Consider the following 11,570-nt stretch of genomic DNA (forward strand, 5'->3'; position numbering starts at 1 on the left):
AAATATTTTCAAATATGAAATGCATTTAAACTTTTGAATTTAGTTGATATTTAGACTCTGTTTGTTTTACAAAAAATGATTTTTGAAAAAAAATTGTATTTTTTTGTATTTGTTTGACAAAAAACTGATTGACATAGAAAAATAACTTATTAGTCAACGAAAATGAAAACTATTTTTTTGAAAATTATCTTTACTTTTTTAAAAGGGGAAAACAATTTTTGAAAAAGAACTATCTATGGGTAAATCTACTTACTAATGTGCTTAAGTATAATTTTTTAAAATTTAAATTTAATTTGACCCCATCTAAAATATTATTGTATTAATAAATTATATTTTTGTTTAATTTTACTTAAAAAATTAAAATATTAATACTAAAAGTCTTTTAATATTTTAATTAAAAAAATTTTATAGTTATGCTCAAATAAAACTTTGAACATGACATTTTTAGCTTAAGCTTAATTTAATCCGACTTGAAATATTATTATATTAATAAAAATATTTTATTTAATTTTAATAAAATATTAAAATATTAAAATTAAAAATCTTTTCATATTTTAATTTTAAATATTTCTATTTTGTATATTATTAAACATAAATATTTTAATAATAAATAGAATTATATTATTATTTAAAGAAATCATATATAATACTATTTTTATTGTTTTATTAATTAATAATAAATAAATAATATTATTATTTTCATAACATGAGTATTTTAAAAAATTGCTTAATATTTTTTAGTTTAAGATATATTATTTTATACTTTATTTATTAAGGTATTTATATTACTATTTTATAGTAAAAATAAATAAAAATATTTTTATTATGATTTAATAATAGATACATTCAATATAAAATATAAATATTTTAGTAGAAGAAATGTTTTTAAATAATAAATATTAATATTTTAATATTATTATATTAATAAAAATAATATTTTAAGAATAATAATACTATTTTAAATATTTTAAAATATTAATATAAAAATAATAAATATTTTAAAGATTTTTTTATATTAATATAACATTTTAATATTAAATAATATTATTAGAATTTAATTATTTGTGAATATTAATAATTTTAATAATAAATAATTTTAATATATTTTAATGATAAATAATTTTTAATATTTTACTAGTTATGTCAATATATTTAAAAAAACAAAATTTTCCTCTATTGGTAGTCGACCCACTTCTCCTCTGATCTTTGTGCTTGTACTTATCACTCCATGTTGATGCATAGCTGAAAATTTCCAAATGATGCATAAACTTGTCAAAATTTTTTCTAGATTAGCTCCAACTCACTACCCACCTAAGTTGAAAATGGTGAACAAATATATGCATACATTCCTAGAATGAAAATAATACAAGACTAGGCAAAAAATGAAACAAGAACTAAGCTGGTCATTAGACACAGACAAAAAGAAGAATTGACAAGGTCATCAAGAAGTGCATAATCACATAATTAGTAGCAAAGCAATCCAAATAAGAAGAAAGCTGGTCATAAAGCATGAGAAGAGCTTAAGGAATAAGTATTTGCATTGAAATTCAGAAAGGACTATTGAATTATATACTTTCTAAGAGCCCGCGGCTGACCACAAAACCATAAAATGGTTAAGAACATTCTTGCTTTCTTCGATCGTTGTTACCTGGAGGGAGTTGGTGGAGCTTCTCCGATGACGTAGAGCTTAAATTTATGGCGAAACCGATGGCTGTTTGGCGGGCTCTTAGTCGAATGTGGCAGTTGATTGGTAAAGATATTGTGGTTATTTTCGCTGCTTTTTCCATCCTGATTGTGGTTGCGGCCAGCTTTTTTTTTTTTTTTTTCACTTCAGCTCTGTTGCTCGTTTCGTATATTTGAATAATTTCTGCTAATTTCTTAGTTCTTAAGTTGTTTGATGAAATTAATAACTGTGGTTGCTGGGGAACCTTTTAGTTATTGTTTTGGAATCATGTTAACTGACTGGTGAATGCATATTGGTTCAGCTTTCGGAGATATCTGTACCACATTACTTGACAGCATCTATATTTTCAGCAAAGGGTCGTGAAATAGCAGTGTTCCACCAGAATGTGCGGCTTCTGATTATGATATTTGTTACAGCAGGAATATGCAGGTCAAAATCAAGTATGGTCAAATCTCCCTTCTACCTTAAGTTGCAACCCTAAGAATGGCATTCACCTTTTCGTGCCGTCGCTACTAAAATAAACCTCAAATCATGCTTGTGTTGGATTATAATTTCTTCCCTTAATCGTTTGCGTTTATTAATGCTTAAAAGGATTTATCTGGCCAATACAATGGAAAAATGCTGCAAATCTAGCACTTTCATGCTGGTTTCTGTGAATGTGGAAATTTTAAGTATTTTTGTAAACTTTGAGCTTTATGAAGGAAAAGGTGACAGCTACTGATGCTTCACTCTGTATGCTTCAATTTCAGTGGTATGCGAGGATGCTGCTTTGGCATTGCAAATTTGATCCTTGTGAGTGTTCTTATCATGATTTTACTATTTCATGTCCCTTCTCTGGTTTTCCCTTTGGACCCTGTGTTTGGGGGCTTTTTGTGAGCTTGGAGGAACCATTATCCACATTTCGTTTTCCATTTTTGAATGTGAATTTAGTGATGATCATAAAATTGTCTTCTCCATGGAGCATGACTTTACAGCTGACTGGTTCCTGTAATATCTGCAGGTTAAGCAACTGAGGGAAACACTGTATTCTGCTCTTTTCTTCAGGTTCTGAAATTATAAACACTGAACTGCCTTTAGATTTTTGCTACCAATTAGGCATGCAGGTTATATTTCTCTAGTTTCTCTGGTGTACACGGTAACCTTTTTTTGCATCACATTTTCTGCATGACATACCCTTTTTTGATGGTGAAACTGTTGGTGATTTGATGAGTGGGCTTGGTTCTGATTGTCAACAAGTGTCGTGTGTGATTAGGAATGATCTTAATCCGATTATGCTAAATGTTCTTCAGGTTTCTCACTGATCAAATAATTAATCCATCTGAGTTTGCTGGAATTGTGTGAATCTGTTTAGCATTTCATTCTTCATTTAGGGGGCAGGGGCCTTGATCTGCTTGCTGATTTTGTCATGGGCATTTGTTTTATGTACATCGATTATTTGATTCCTGAATCCCCAAAGACTATACGCTTAAGTTTTTGGTGCATGCATGCCTCTATCTTCATATACATGGTTACTGCAGCTACTTGGAACAATTAATAGCAGATCATTTCCACAGGTACCAGTCCTGCAGCGAATAAATTTATCAATTCATCCTGATAAAGTAGTTGCAACTGTAAGTGTTTCTTGACTCTTAGAAATTTCATCTTTTCCACACTGACTATGAGCAGTATTTTGCTATGTACTTAAGATTAGGTTGGTCTCAGTGGTAGTGGAAAAAGCACGCTGGTGAATCTTTTGCTTTGTCTCTATGAGCCAACAACTGGTCAGGTTGAATTGTTTTGATCTTCATCCTATTCAATTACTTCCAAGCAGTTAGTCTTGATATATGTTGCTGGAAACTTTGATCATTAGTGGATTAATATTCAATGAACGCATTCCTTTGGGAATGTCGAACAGCACGTGTTCTATAGCCATAATTTGTATTTTGCGCTTACATCTCAGCAGTTTTATTTTCAATACCTGTAATTTGAATCTGATGTTACATTTATACATCTTTTTGCAGATTTTAATTGATGGTGTCCCTCTTAGAGAATTGGACATCAAGTGGTTGAGGGGAAAAATAGGATTTATGGGACAGATCCTCCATTTAGTTCCAGCATTCAACTTCAGTAAATTTGATGCATCTTTCGTCCTTAATACATATTCTTTTTGTACAGAACTGAAACTTTTCCGCATGGACATTAGTTCAAACATTAAATACGGATGTACCAGAAACATAAAGCCAGAGGATGTTGAATGGGCTGCCAAGCAGGCATATATGCCCATGACTTCATCACATTGCTTCCCAATGGGTATAACACACTTGTTGATGATGATATGCACAGTGGAGAACAAAGCAGAGAATTGCCATTGCTGGAGCAATTCTTAGAGACCTTACAATTTTGATCCTTGATGAAGCAACCTGTGCATTGGATGCAGAGAGTGAGCACATGTTAAGGTAACTATTGTCATTAATACCAATACCTCATTGCATTCTTTTTTTCTTTTTTCCAATTAGGAGGTTGAAGATGGAACTTGGGAAGTCTCTTAATGTTTCACATGCCACCTTATCCAGGGTGTTCTTCATGCTGTCAGAAGTGATTTGCCAACAAAATGAACTGTCATAGTAATTGCACATCGGTAGGCTTTCAAGTATCCTCTTTATGAGTGGCTCAACAGTGAGTATCAAAGTCTTATCATGCTCTATTTACAGGCTTTCTACAATACAAGCTGCTAACAGAATTGTGGTGATGGATGGTGGTCAAATCATTGAGGTTTGCTCTATCTTTGAACTCCAGAACAGTTTTTCCATCATTAAGATTGGAACTTTAGTGTATGTTTTCGTTAAGAAAGCAATATGCTGCATTAAAAATTGCTACTCACAGACAAAACTATCATTCAAACTGCAGTCACAGTGAGCCTCTTCATAAAGATGGTCTATATGCATGATTGACAAGAAGACAGACTGATGCTCTGGTATGATTGTCATGTGAATGGCATATCACCAACTATTCTCAGTTAAAGTTTTTCTGCGACCTATATCTCGACTGATACAGTATAGGAGGTCCAAACAACTTTTCACAGCTGACCAATGTGTTTATAACTATCCAACAAGAACTCGGCGTCTCTTGGAATGAGAAGGAGAGGGTTGCCAAAAAAAATCATCACTAAGTGGTTTTTTACATGCTAACTCAGTCAGCACTCACCAGGGCTTTGAACAATAAGTGAGCAGATTCTTTGCTATTCAATTTTTATTAAGCATAACTGTACTATAATGGCACGAGTTTACACATAGAATTACAGTAATCGATAATGAAGGGGGAGTGACACTAGATGTAGAATGTACCGACAAATGCACCATAGATGATCCATCAACACCATGCTTATACAGTTGTATTGTTATTAGCCGTGTAAATTTGATGATAAACTCTTTATAGCGATTCAGAATTTATGAAAATTCCTTTGGAGGTAACATTGCTAAAAATTTTGAGCTCCTTTAGACGTACAATTTCAAACACTTCATGTTGAAATTTTTGCGCCATGTGCTCAGTTCATTAAGTGCTTGTGAAAAAAAGTAATTTGAGTTCTGATGGAAGGTCAATGATACTTTTGTATATCTACTCCTTTCTCCATAATTTCTAGTGATTCAGATGGACTACGTCTTTAAGTTACCAAAAAAAAACTTCTCTTTGTAAGCTCCTGGGGACTGTTGTATTCTAATTAAATAAATTGCTTCATTTATCCTCTTAAAAAAGAATTAAAACTTACTTATAAGTGTTTTATGTCAATCTCTTCAAGTTTCTTAATGAAAATATCACGAAGTATTCAATAAGTACATTGTCACGGGTCGAGACTCAAGCTCCGAACCCGCGTGGCTCCGGGACCTGGGTATCTACTCATCCGGCATCTTAGATCAGCTTGACCGCCACGATTCACACCTTGTGAGGTATTGTCCGCTCTGGCCCCCCTGGTCTCACGGTTTTGTCCTACAAAAAGCGCCTCCCAAGGTGGAGGTGGTGTGAACCCTTTTATATCCTAGTGACCCTCCTATTATGTTCGATGTGGGATTCAAGACTCTTCCTTAGGTCCGTGACATTCTCCAGCACCCAACTTCGTGACGCCCTCGTCACGGAGGCTGGCCACCCTGCCTACCTCCCTCGAGGCGCTCGACGTGGATCGAACGGTTTAGGGCTGGCTCTGATACCACTTGTTGCGCCTGAAGCAATAAACAACAATCAATAATCAAAGACGCAGGAAAAATAAAGCACACCAAGATTTACGTGAAAAATCCTCCAGTGTAGAGGGAAAAAACCACGGACCACTAAAAAAATCTTTACTATCAAATAATAAGTATACAAAGTTCTTCTCTAGCTAAAACTAGAGCTAAACAACAACTAGAGAAAATAATTGGAGAAATCTCACCAAATAAGTGACTCAACAAATACACCATGGATTTGTTTCTAGAGAGCTTCAAACCCGATCTTCACCGTTCAGAATGTAGAACTCTGAATCATAAACCTCCTGACAAGGTTTCAACTCAATCGGACCACGGATCGACTTTCGTTCAACCAACTCTCCCTTTTTATTTTTCTCTCTACTTTTCTTGGCTTTTCTTCCTTCTCTACTTGGTTTTCGACACACACTTAAAACAATCCCACCTCTTTTTTTATTAAGTAGCTAGGGCTCTATGTAAAATAAAAGATCAAGGCCCATGGCCTTTACTTGGTCCAAAACCACTTACATAGGGCTGGATCCTATTTTCCTAACAATCTCTCCCTCCAACCCCATTAGGAGGAGATTCATCACTATAGCAATTTCATTTGGAACTTACCTTAGCCAGAAAACTCATTCTGGTCAAGTTACTGCAAAGCTCAAGCTTTTTCTTAGAAAGTATCTTAGTCAACATATCTGTTACATTCTTATCAGTATGGACTTTTTTCAATAACATCTGCTGTTCTTCAATCATTTAACGTAACCAATGATATCTAACATCAATGTGCTTTGTTCTAGTATGGTACATGGCATTCTTACTCAAATCTAAAGCACTCTGGCTATCACAAAATACCACATACTCTTTTTGATTCAACCCTAATTCAAGAAAAAAACGTTTCATCCAAAGTATTTCTTTACATGCTTCGGTTGCTGCAATATACTCAGCCTTTGTAGTTGACAAAGCAACACACTTCTGTAACTTAGATTACCAAGATACAGCTCCTCCTGCAAAAGTGAACAAATACCCTGAAGTAGATTTCCTACCATCAAGATCGTCTGTCATGTCAGTATCAGTAAACCTTTTTAGAATTGGTTGTGAAACTCCATAAATCAAGCACATTTTTGAGGTACCCCTCAAATATCTAAAAATTCATTTCACTGCTTCCCAGTGAACCTTCTCCGGATTAGAAAGAAATTTGCTCACTACACTAACTGCATGAGTAATGTTAGGCCTTGTACAAACTATAAGATACATTAAAGAATCGACTGTAGAAGAATAAGGAATACTAGACATAGCTAGTTGCTCTTCCTTAAACACTGGACAAGATTTCTTACTTAGATGAAAATGGTTGGCAAGTGAGCTACTAACTGATTTAGCATGTTGCATGTTGAATCTACCAAGCACTCGTTCAACATACTTTTCTTGTGACAACCACAGTTTTTCAGCTCTCTTATCCCGGATAATGTCCATACCAAGAATCTACTTTGCTAAACCTAAATCTTTCATATCAAAAGACTTAGACAATTGTTCTTTTAACCTATAAATCATACTAGCATCTTGTCTTACAATCAACATATCATCAACATATAATAATAGGATAATAAAGTTATCATTAGGGAATTGTTTAACATACACACAAGAATCTGCTGCTATTCTTTTATAGCTATGACTCACCATAAAAAAATTAAACTTTTTGTACCACTGTCGCAGAGCTTGTTTCAAGCCATACAAGCTTTTCTTCAATTTACAAACTAAGTGCTCTTTCCCTTTCACTTCAAAACCCTCAGGCTGATTCATATAAATCTCCTCCTGCAAATCACCATGCAAAAATATAGTTTTAACATCAAGTTACTCAAGCTCAAGATTCAAACTAGCTACCAATCCCAGTACCACTTGAATAAAACTCATCTTTACAACTGGAGCAAAAATCTAATCAAAATCGATGCCTGATTTCTGAGAAAAACCTTTTACTACCAATCGAGTTTTATACCTCACTAGTTTGTCACCATCTTTTTTCAACTTGAACACCCATTTATTCTTTAATGGCCTCTTTCCTGTTGGAAGTTTAACAAGATCATAAGTATCATTCTTTCGTAATGACTCAATCTCTTTTTTCATTGTTTTTAACCAATGCTCTTTATCCGAAGTAGCCTGCACATCTTGAAAGCATTCTGACTCCCCTTCATTGATAACTAAAATAAAATCTGAACTTGGATACCTGATAGATGGCCTACGCTCTCTAGTAGATCTTCTAAGCTGAGACTCTACATCACTTGATGCCGAAGGTAGCTCCTACTGCTCAACACTCTTAGGTAGAGAGGATTGCTCCTCCTGCTCAAAACTAATTGCATCTGACTCATCACCTACTGTGGCTGGCTCATTCATATCCTCAAGTTCTGTTTCTTGCTCATTTCCACCATCTGTGACTCTTTCCTGTGAAATCCCTATCGGTGTTGAAACATCACACTCAATAGTAACCCGTGTAGTTTTCTTATTTTTCTCAAAATCTGCTATGGTTTCTTTTTCATGAAAGACCACATCTCTGCTTCTGACTGTCTTTCTCTTTACTGGGTCCCATATCCTGTAGCCAAATTCCTCATCACTATATTTTACAAACACACACTGTGTAGCTTTATTGTCAAGCTTTGATCTCTATTCTTTTGGCACATGCATGAATGCTTTACACTTAAAAAATTTTAAATGAGAGTATGAAGTATCTTTCTCTGTCCACACTTTTTCTAGAATGTCAAAGCCCAAAAGAACTGATGGTGACCTGTTAAGTAAATAATAAGCTGTGTTGACTGCTTTACCCCAGAATGGCTTTGGTAATTTTGCCATCCTTAACATACATTTAACTTTTTTCACAATGGTGCGATTCATTCTTTCAGCTATATCATTATGCTACAATGTTCCAAGTTCTGTCATCTTATGCCTGATCTCATGCTTTGAGCAATACTCTTCAAAGCCTTTAAATGTGTATTCCCTACCATTATTAGTTCGAATACACTTCAAGGGTAACCCTGTCATCCTTTCAACTATGGCATAAAATTTTTGAAAATATTACAGTACCTGACTTTTGTATTTCAACATATACATCTAAGTTTTACGTGAAGCATCGTCAATAAAAGTAACAAAATATCTGTTACCACCTAATGACTCAACCTCAATGGGATCACATACGTCAGAATAAATTAATTCCAATCTATTTTCTTTTCTCTGAGAACTTTTACGAAAAAAAAACTCTATGATGCTTACCAAACAAACAATAATCACATGAATCGAAAGACATAACTTTGGTCAAGAGAATGAGAGACTACCTTGCTAAAACCTGTAACCCTTTTTCACTCATGTGTGCCAGCCTCCTGTGCCACAAATTTGCTGAAGCATCATTTTCAACGGTATTTACCTATTACCGTTCAATTGCATCCATGTCTTATACATTGTGTAGCATAATTTTCTCCTTACAATTACCATAGATCATTTGAGAAGCTTCTACTATCCATTCTTTTGTCGACTTTCATATCCCTCCTTATTAAAGATATTAATAGCAAGTAAATTCATTCTCATATCTGGAATGTGTCTGACATCCCTTAAAGTTAACATGTAGCCTGTACTAGTTTATACAACAATATCACCAATCTCAACAATCTATGGCACACTCTTATTTCTTATTTTGGTACAATCAAAGTCTCCTGCTTTGTAAGTTATAAACAACTCTCTCTTAGGAATACAATGATATGTCGCTCCTGTGTCAACTATCCACTCAATGTCGGGATCATTAATATGATTACAATCATCATGTGTACAAATCAAAGTAACTGAATCACTATCTGAATTTACTGCTGCAATATTGCAATCATTTGAACTCTTGTCTTTCTCATCTTTTTGCTCTTGCTTCAAGATTCTACAGTTTCGTTTTATATAACCTGCTTTACCACAATAGAAACACTTCACTTTATCTCTAGACTTGGATCTATGTTTAGACTTACCACGACCTTTTGAGTCTTGATCTCTGTCAATGTTTTTACCCCTATTCTCTGTAATTAGAGCTTGATTCTCAGGGTCTACATCTTTTTACCTTGCTTCTTCATTAAGCATACTGTCTTTTACTATCTTCAATGTCACCTTATAATCATGAGCTGAATTAAGAACAGTCACAATTAGAGTATTCCAGCTGTCTGGTAATGAACCCAAAAGAAATAACGCCTTCATTTCATCATCCATCTTAAGCTCCATAGTAGTCATCCGATTAAATATATCTTGAAAATCACTCAAGTGCTCTGTAATAGATCATCCATCCCTATACTGTAAAGTTACAAGCTTTTTAACAAGTATAACTTTATTCATACTTATTTTTCTCTTATACAATGCTGCCAATTTTTTTCAAACAATGTGAGCATCTGACTCCTGCGCTACATGATGGAACACACTGATATCAACCCATTTTTTGATTGTAGCCAACGTTTTTCTACCTACCTTCTTCCAGCTTTCATCTTTCATATCCGCTGGTTTAGCCGAATCACCTAATACTGACTCATATAAATCTTTACAGTATAAATGATCCTCCATCATAGGCTTCCAAATTGAATAATTCGATGCTGTCAATTTTATCATGAAACTTGTATCACCATCCATGATCTCAAACAGAATTTACTTCTATCCTGAGTTGCTTCTGTATCGATGTCTCAAAATAACCCTCGCTCTTATACCACTTGTTGTACCTGAAGCAATAATCACAACAATACAGAAGCAATAGACAACAATCAATAATCAAAGACGCAAAAAAAATAAAGCACGCTAAGATTTATGTGAAAAACTCTCCAGTGTAGAGGAAAAAAATCACGGACCACCAGAAAAATCTTCACTATCAAATAATAGGTATACAAAGTTCTTCTTTAGCTAAAACTAGAGCTAAACAATAACTACAGAAAACAATTGGAGAAATCTCACCAAATAAGTGACTCAACAAATACACCCTGAATTTGTTTCTAGAGAACGTCGAACCCGATCTTCACCGTTCATAATGTAGAACTCTGAATCATAAACCTCCTGACAAGGTTTCAACTCAATCGGACCACGGATCGACTTCCGTTCAACCAACTCTCCCTTCTTCTTTTTCTCTCTGCTTTTTTTGGCTTTTCTTCCTTCTCTGCTTGGATTTCGACGCACACATAAAACAACCCACCTCTTTTTTTATTAAGTAGCTATGGCTCTGTGTAAAATAAAAGATAAAGGCCAATGACCTTTACTTGATCCAAAATTACTTACATGGGACTGAACCCTATTTTCCTAACATACATTTCGGAATGACAATAACAAGAAATTTGTTTTATTATTATCTCAACAATTGTAAAAATTTATTATTTTGGGTAAAAAAATTAGATATAAAGAAATTAACTCACCAAAAATATTGCTTACAATAAAAAAATCAAATCAAAATCTTACAAGTAAAAATATTCAATTGTTACCCATTCAACTAACCAAAAAATTCATTTAAAAAAACTAAACAAAAATGTTTATTTTCATCCATGTACTGCACTAGTATTATAAAAAAAAAAAAGCACACAAATTCTGTTAAATTATGCCTTGAGGGAAAAAAAAAGTTTGGGACTTGGTCACCAGAATGGCAGTGATGTAAATTTTCATCCATCTTTGCACGGGAGTCATATAATCGACAAATTAGGGTTCATGCCTAT

At 33.9% G+C, this 11,570-nt stretch overlaps 1 long non-coding RNA gene across 1 annotated transcript; it reads left to right on the forward strand.

The window, feature by feature from the left end:
• The first annotated feature begins 1,513 nt into the window (after window positions 1-1,513).
• On the forward strand, window positions 1,514-5,140 carry LOC111317676 (uncharacterized). The gene is made up of 9 exons (XR_016327276.1): window positions 1,514-1,750; window positions 1,986-2,124; window positions 2,434-2,476; window positions 2,685-2,728; window positions 3,238-3,449; window positions 3,685-4,119; window positions 4,237-4,301; window positions 4,375-4,435; window positions 4,571-5,140. It is a non-coding gene; the product is annotated as an uncharacterized LOC111317676 (long non-coding RNA).
• The last annotated feature ends 6,430 nt before the right edge of the window (window positions 5,141-11,570 follow it).

This window comes from Durio zibethinus, chromosome 2 (assembly GCF_047325235.1).
Source record: "Durio zibethinus cultivar Kanyao isolate XHJ-2024 chromosome 2, ASM4732523v1, whole genome shotgun sequence".
Taxonomy (NCBI): domain Eukaryota; kingdom Viridiplantae; phylum Streptophyta; class Magnoliopsida; order Malvales; family Malvaceae; genus Durio; species Durio zibethinus.